Consider the following 7,593-nt stretch of genomic DNA (forward strand, 5'->3'; position numbering starts at 1 on the left):
GGTCCCACCACTTCACGGGAAATAGATGGGGAAACAGTGGAAACAGTGTCAGACTTTATTTTTCTGGGCTCCAAAATCACTGCAGATGGTGACTGCAGCCATGAAATTAAAAGACGCTTACTCCTTGGAAGGAAAGTTATGACCAACCTAGATAGCATGTTCAAAAGCAGGAACATTACTTTGCCAACAAAGGTTCATCTAGTCAAGGCTATGGTTTTTCCTGTGGTCATGTATGGATGTGAGAGTTGGACTGTGAAGAAGGCTGAGCGCCGAAGAATTGATGCTTTTGAACTGTGGTGTTGGAGAAGACTCTTGAGAGTCCCTTGCACTGCAAGGAGATCCAACCAGTCCATTCTGAAGGAGATCAGCCCTGGGATTTCTTTGGAAGGAATGATGCTAAAGCTGAACCTCCAGTACTTTGGCCACTTCTTGTGAAGAGTTGACTCATTGGAAAAGTCTCTGATGCTGGGAGGGATTGGGGGCAGGAGGAGAAGGGGACAACAGAGGATGAGATGGCTGGATGGCATCACTGACTCAATGGACATGAGTCTCAGTGAACTCCCGGAGTTGGTGATGGACAGGGAGGCTTGGCATGCTGATTCATGGGGTCGCAAAGAGTCGAACAGGACTGAGTGACTGATTTGATCTGATCTGATTAATAAGAGTAATAACAATACGAAATCTTAAGAAGTCATCTGTCTATTTGGTCTTTAGAAGGTTTTACCTTAATCTATGTTAGACATTTTGGTAATGATCAGCTCACTGTCAAACATGTCTCTAGCCAGGCTAGAGTCCTCATTATCTCCAAAGATATATACATATATAGAGATTTATATAAATAATGCTTTCTTCACACTCCCTCACTTGATCTTTTAGGGTCCAGCAAAATGTAGATTTCAGTGCTCCCCTATTCCCTGATTTCTGAGATGATCTGTAACACAATACGGGGCAATAGACAAAGCTTTTGGGTTCAGACACACGTTGTGAGCCCATGACCAGATGCTTTACCAGCAGTGGACGTGTAACCTTCATGAGCTTCAGTTGTTGCTGTTGCTCAGTCATTAGGTCATGACCAACTCTTTGCGACCCCATGGACTGCAGCACTCAAGTCTCTCATCCTTCACTATCTCCCAGAGTTTGCTCAGATTCATGTCCATTGAGTCAGTGATGCTATCTAAACATCTCATCCTCTGCTGCCCTCTTCTCTGCCTTCAGTATTTCTCAGCATCAGGATCTTTTCCAATGAGTTGGGTCTTTGCAACAGGTGGTCAAAGTATCAGAGCTTCAATTTCAGCATCAGTCTTTCCAATGAATATTCAGGACTGATATCCTTTAGGATTGCCTGGTTTGATCTTCTTGCAGTGCAAGGGACTCTCAAGAGTCTTCTTCAACACCGCAGGTTCGAAAATGTCAATTCTTCAGTGCTCAGCTTTCCTTATGGTCCAACTCTCCCATCTGTACATGACTACTGGAAAAACCATAGCTTTGACTTATCCCTTCCCTATAATGGAGGTAAAGTTGGTGATAATAATAATAATACCTTGTAGAAATGTGCTCATGATTAGAGAGGCAGTATGACTAGTAGCTGCCACATCATAGAACATTGACAGTTGGTAGCTCTTTTATGCCAGTACCACAGTACAATATAATCTCCTTCCTTGGGATTCCTTTAATGCCACCATATCAGTTGCAGTCACTGACATCTAGCCTTTGCTAGACTGACCTCACATCTCCAATTCTGTTCTCCACCCAAAGTCATAGCAGTAGACACATCTGTATATATCTTAATTTTTCAAGTTCCTGGGAGGCAGAGATCGAGCTTTACAACTATTGTGGAAATGTACCCAATCCATGAATGCCAATAAAAGAAAAAATAGAAAGAACCACTTAAAAACTCTTTTAATTCTATTGTGTATGTGTGTGTGTGTGTTTTAATTCTATTGTGTTTTTAAGGCTGTAGAAGGTAAGTTGGGACCTATTCTTGTGATTATTAGTTTTGTTTCTAAGAAGCACATTTAATAGGTTCTCTTCTATGATATAATTAAAGAGCATATGCTGTGCACAAATATCACCTCATTTAATCCCCTTGATTTCCCCACAAGGCAAATATTGCTGGCATTTCCTAATTATCATAAGTGAACTAAGGCTCTGAGAGATGATACTCAAGGTAACACAGCTTGGACAGTGAAAAACAGGTACTTGAGCCTATGTCTAACCCTCTCCTGTGCTGGGCTGACTCTGCCTGAGAATGTCCTAGTCGGTAATGGATGTGAAAATCCTTCACAAACTCCACAGTGGAATATGAATGTAGGGGATTATCGCTATTATTTCTAGGGCAGGCAGGCTATAACCTCTTGTGAAATCATATATCAACCAGGAAATCCTGTTGCTGTTCACTGAATTGTACCCCAGTGACCCAAGAGATAATGCATTTCCCAGTGTACTTAGCTTAATAGTACGGACTGACCTGTACCTTGAACTGAGCTGAGTGAGTAATATTTAAATACAGAGTCTGACAGCTTATAACCCAAGGCAGCTCACGTCCCCCTTTGGCGAGCTGCCAAGCCAGGGAGGGAAGAACAGTGGGATGTGGGGATGAATAAGATTAGGGTTGGATGGTGTTTCTCCAAAAACAACCCATGGTTTAGATTTATTTTGGATACCTTGATGAAAGGAACAGCTTTGTGCATTTTGATTATCAAGAGTGCTTCTCGGGACACCGCCCACGGTCACCCTTGGATTGTCAATTTCAGCCGCCCTCACACTGGGCCAGAACCATTCCGTGTTGATTTAAAAACCCAGTGGGGGATCACTGGACTGGAGTTTGATATCCTGGTTCAACAGCCTGCTGGATCCTCCAGTGCCCGCAGGGAAGCAAAAATGCTTGCTGGACGCTTCTGCAGGCCAGAGTCAGTGGGAAGGCGAAGGGTGGAACATTTCTGCCTTAATCTGTTAATACTGGTCTAAAACTACAATTGAACCATAAAAGTTAAGAGCGTGTTTGAAATAGAAGACAGCTTGGACATCAAGGCAAAGACCCTAATTTTATAGACAAGAGAATGGAGACTCAAAAGAGTAAGCCTAAATTCATCCAATTCAGACATATGTTTTATCTAAATCAGTAAGATGAGGCATTCCTTATCCTCAGACACCCATTCTTTTTTGCCCTCTCATGCTGCCAACTGCTGAGAATAATATCTGTCCAAGTCAAGAATGACCCCAAAGGGTGATATTTAGGGAGTCATTTCCCTTTTTGGACTATAACAGCACTCAGCCAATCAACAAACAGGCAAGAACTCCACACAGCTCCTGATTAGAGTTCAGAGCTGTGAAGGGGACATGAGATGTTCTCAGTGAGGTACCAATTTCAAATGATGCTACGACAATGGGGAACTACCTGCAGAACTGTTTGATAAGGGCCTTATGTAGGAGGATATTTCATTTGGGGATCAAGTTTGGGCCACTGCTTTTCGTGTTGTGCAAGTTTGACACAAAACATAAAATTTCTCTAGGAGTCTCTGGACCTTTGAATTGGATTGAGGGCACTAATTAATCATACCCTTTTCTCTGTGGGCTTGAACCAATGGAAAAATAGCCCCAAGAGCCAGATATTGATTAAAAAGAAGTCAGATTTATTTCAGGTGAAACTTGAGTTGGACAATGGAGATTAACTCCAGTGGCTGAGCTATACTACCCAATGTGGGGCTTGGAAAAATTATATCCCATGAGATAGGATGTAAGAAATAGAGCAAGTATGACCCGGTGAAGATGAAGATAGAAAGGGAGTTAGGGATTGGAAAAGAGAAGGGGAAGAGGAGAAGAGACCCATTGCCTTAATTCTCTAGTAAGTAAGTCTTTCCTCCTGGTGAAAACTGAATAGAAGGGGATGGAGAGGATGAATCCTTTTAAAGGCCAAGGAAGGATTATGCAGAGAGAGAGAAAAGACATAAACACTTGAAATCACTGAGATTCAGAACGAAGATAGGTACTCTGACTCTTAAGACTGTTTCTCTTGGTTCACACTTTATCTTAAGGGTCAGATAATAAGCAATGACTTGTGCGGGGTGGTTGAAGTTACCAATAAAGAGGCTGAAAGAAGGAGATGAGCATTTACCCCATGTCCGCTGTGCCTGGGGAGCTCCGTGCTGGGGGTGGGGGGTGGTTCGCTACATCATAATCCTTATCACGTGCCAGCCCTTTTCTGCAGCTTGGTACACTGCCATTCAGCACAAAAAATAGCTTATAAAAGGGCACATTCAAGCACAGGTCTCTGTTAAACTTGGCTCCTGTTCTTGTAACTCTGCTTCATCTGTCTGCAATGCAGGAAACCCTGGTTTGATTCCTGAGTCAGGAAGATCTGCTGGAGAAGGGATAGGTTACCCACTCCAGTATTCTTGGACTTCTCTGGTGGCTCAGCTGGCAATGAATCTACCTGCAATGAGGGAGACCTGGGTCTGATCCCTGGATTGGGAAGATCCCCTGGAGAAGGGAAAGGCTACCCACTCCAGTATTCTGGCCTGGAGAATTCCATGAACTGTATAGTCCATGGAGTCCCAAAGAGTTGGACATGACTGAGAGAACTTCGCTTTCTTTCTTTATTAGAATATATGTGATTAAAAAGAATAAGTTCAAAAGCTTCAGTAATAAGTCAGTAATATCTAGATGCTCCATGTTCCATTCATTCATTGAAAAGTTTTTGAGTGACTAATATGTACCATGCACTGTGCTAGGATTGGAGAGATGTTGGCTTCCTAGACACACTATCAGATTAGCGGACAGAGGGGGACAGAAGCTAAAATGATGTTGCTTTATGCTCCAAACATCCCACTGGTGTGTGTGTGAAGACAATTTCATCACATTTTGATGATGAAGCACCATTTGTTTCTTTTGATCTTTTAATCTGCAGCCTCTTTATCCCAGGCATTTGGACCTGAGTCCATGAGGAGGGATAAGGGACAGCTCTGAATGTTGTGCCAATTAGATGTTGGAGGTGCTATTGCTAGACAAAACTTGTATGATTGCATCTGTTCTAGCACTTACTACCCATGTGGGTTTCCATTTTACCACTTACTAACCATGTGGGTTTGAACAAATGGCTCAACCTTGCTGTGTCTTGGCTTCTTCACCTGCAGTAGAGAGATGCTCAGAGTAGAATCACAGCAGGTCACAGCTGGAAGACCTAAATGAAGTGATGAAAGGAAGAGCAGAATTCGCTTCACCCCAGGGTAACTTGCACTGATGCTGTAGGATCTGAGTTGGGCATGGAGGGAAGGTTCTGATAAATGGTACCCACAGAGGGGGAAGTGCCCTCATCCCCCAGGTGGCTGCATTCTCTGGACTAGCAGGGGAGGGGTCAGATGGATCCGGCTTTTGGGTGTGGGAAATAAGAATAAAATTCATGGGGGCTTCAAATTAGCCAGAAAAACAGTGGTGTCTACCTTCATGGCAGCAAAATCACAGGAAGCATGGACAGTGTAAGTTATGTGTTAGTCGCTCAGTTGAGTCTGATTCTTTGCAACCCCAAGAACTGTAGCCCACCTGGCTCCTCTGTCTATGGAATTCTCCAGGCAAGAATACTGGAGTGGGTAGCCATTTCCTTCTCCAGGGGATCTTCCTGACCCAGGGATTGAATCCACGTCTCCTGCCCTGCAGGCATATTCTTTACTGTCTGCGCCAACAGAGAAGCTACGGCTGAAAGCAAGCCAGCAGTAGCAAATTGGACATGTGCACAAGGTTCAGGTCCCTGTTCAGGCACTCTGATTTGGGCTTCTCAGGTGGCACAGTTGGTAAAGAATCTGCCTGCCAATGCAGGAGATGCAAGAGACAGGGGTTTGAGAGAAGATCCCCTGGAGTAAGAAATAACAAATTCTTGCCCGGAAAATTCCATGGTCAGAGGCACCTGGCAGGCTACATCCGAGGTGTTACAAAGAAACAGACACGACTGAGCACGAACGCACTAAGACACGACTGAGCGTGAATGCACTGAGACACGACTGAGCACGAATGCACTATGAGCTAATGTCATAAACTGACCCGAGACTATTTCTGAAGCCCTGGAATAACAGTGGTAGAAAATGTACCCAAAGACTGCTGGGTGACAGCTTTAAATCTCAGCGTCATTACTTACAAGTGGCATATTTTTAGATTCCTGTGGTTTCTCTGAGCCTCGGTTTCCTCATCTGTAAATTAGAAAAGCAAACAAACACTGTTTCACATGCTGGCTGTAGATTTTAAATATATTCAAGTCCATAAAGGTACTTTGCAAACCATCAAGCCCTGTCCTAGTTTGAGAGTTCGTTCTGTTATTTCCAACCTGGTTAGAGTGTCTGTGGATTTTAGTTGGTGGAGAGAAATTCTTCTAGTGCGTGTTCTATGCGGTAGCATCTTTGAACCTCATGTTCTCACTCATCAAACACCTTAAGATACAGAGGCACCTAGGGTGGCTGGAACAGAAAATCTATCACTTAATTCAGAGCCTCCTCCTTCCTGTAGCTCATTGGAAAGGGTGTGGAGAGCACTTCTTTTGTTGGGCTTGCTTCAAGAGGGAGAAAGAGAGCTGCAAATGAGAAATGCAAATTGAAGAAGATATCCAGCAACGTGCCTGGCTTTAATAATTGCTCAAATAAGAAAATCTAGTCTCCAAGCCCTCCTCTCCATGCATCCACTCACATTCACATTCACAATATTTTAGGGTCCAGGCTTCCATTAAATGTCACTAACAAAGATCCATCCCAAACCTCCTCTGTTCCTGTCACATCTCACTGCTTATTTTCTGTATCACGGTCATCACTGTTGGAAATTATTTTATTGTTTGATTTATGTGTTTGATTTGTTTTTATGTTTTTGCCCCGGTGATAAACTCCAAGAGGCCAGGTATGATTAATATTTACCTGAGTATCGCCAACACCTAGCTCAGTGTGTGGATCATAGTGGGAATTCAATAATTATTTCTTGAATGAATGAATGAATTCCCAAATCCTGGGGCGGGGGTGTGGGGCATTGGGAGACAGAATCAATGGTAGCAAGACAGAATCAATCAAAGGTAGCTACTTCTTGTTTGCAAGAAGTAACAATTAGGGCAGAGATGAAGCAGATGAACCGGAACTGGCAGGGTAGCCTGGGTGGGAGTGGTGGACAGTACAGCTCTCTAGGACAGGAGTCTGTGATGATGGAGGTTTTGGCAGCCAGGCCCCGGAGGAGGGTTGCAGACACTCTGGTCTGGACCCCCCAGTGACACAGTCATGGGCCTTTAGGACCAGCGGGCACAGAGGCCAAGCATTCTGAGTGTGCTTGCAAGGAGAACAAGTGTTGATGCCTGAGGTGGGCTGGAGGGTTGCCAAGGGAAAGGAAAGAGAAGCAGAGATGCTGGAGGCTGTTCAATGCTTGATGGAGAAAAAAAATATGACAAAGATCTCCCAGTGGTCTTTTCCTAGACTGCCTGCCTGGAAAACAACTCTCATTCAGAGACTATGAAAAAAATCTAAAAACAAATACATGAATTTTTTTTTTCTCTAAAGTCCCTTAAAACATCTAGCATTTTAAATATATGTGGGCTTCCCTGTGGCTCAGCTTGCAAAGAATCCAGAATTTTAA

This window comes from Bison bison, unplaced genomic scaffold, assembly GCF_000754665.1.
Source record: "Bison bison bison isolate TAMUID 2011002044 unplaced genomic scaffold, Bison_UMD1.0 scf7180017864379, whole genome shotgun sequence".
In the NCBI taxonomy this organism is placed as follows: domain Eukaryota; kingdom Metazoa; phylum Chordata; class Mammalia; order Artiodactyla; family Bovidae; genus Bison; species Bison bison.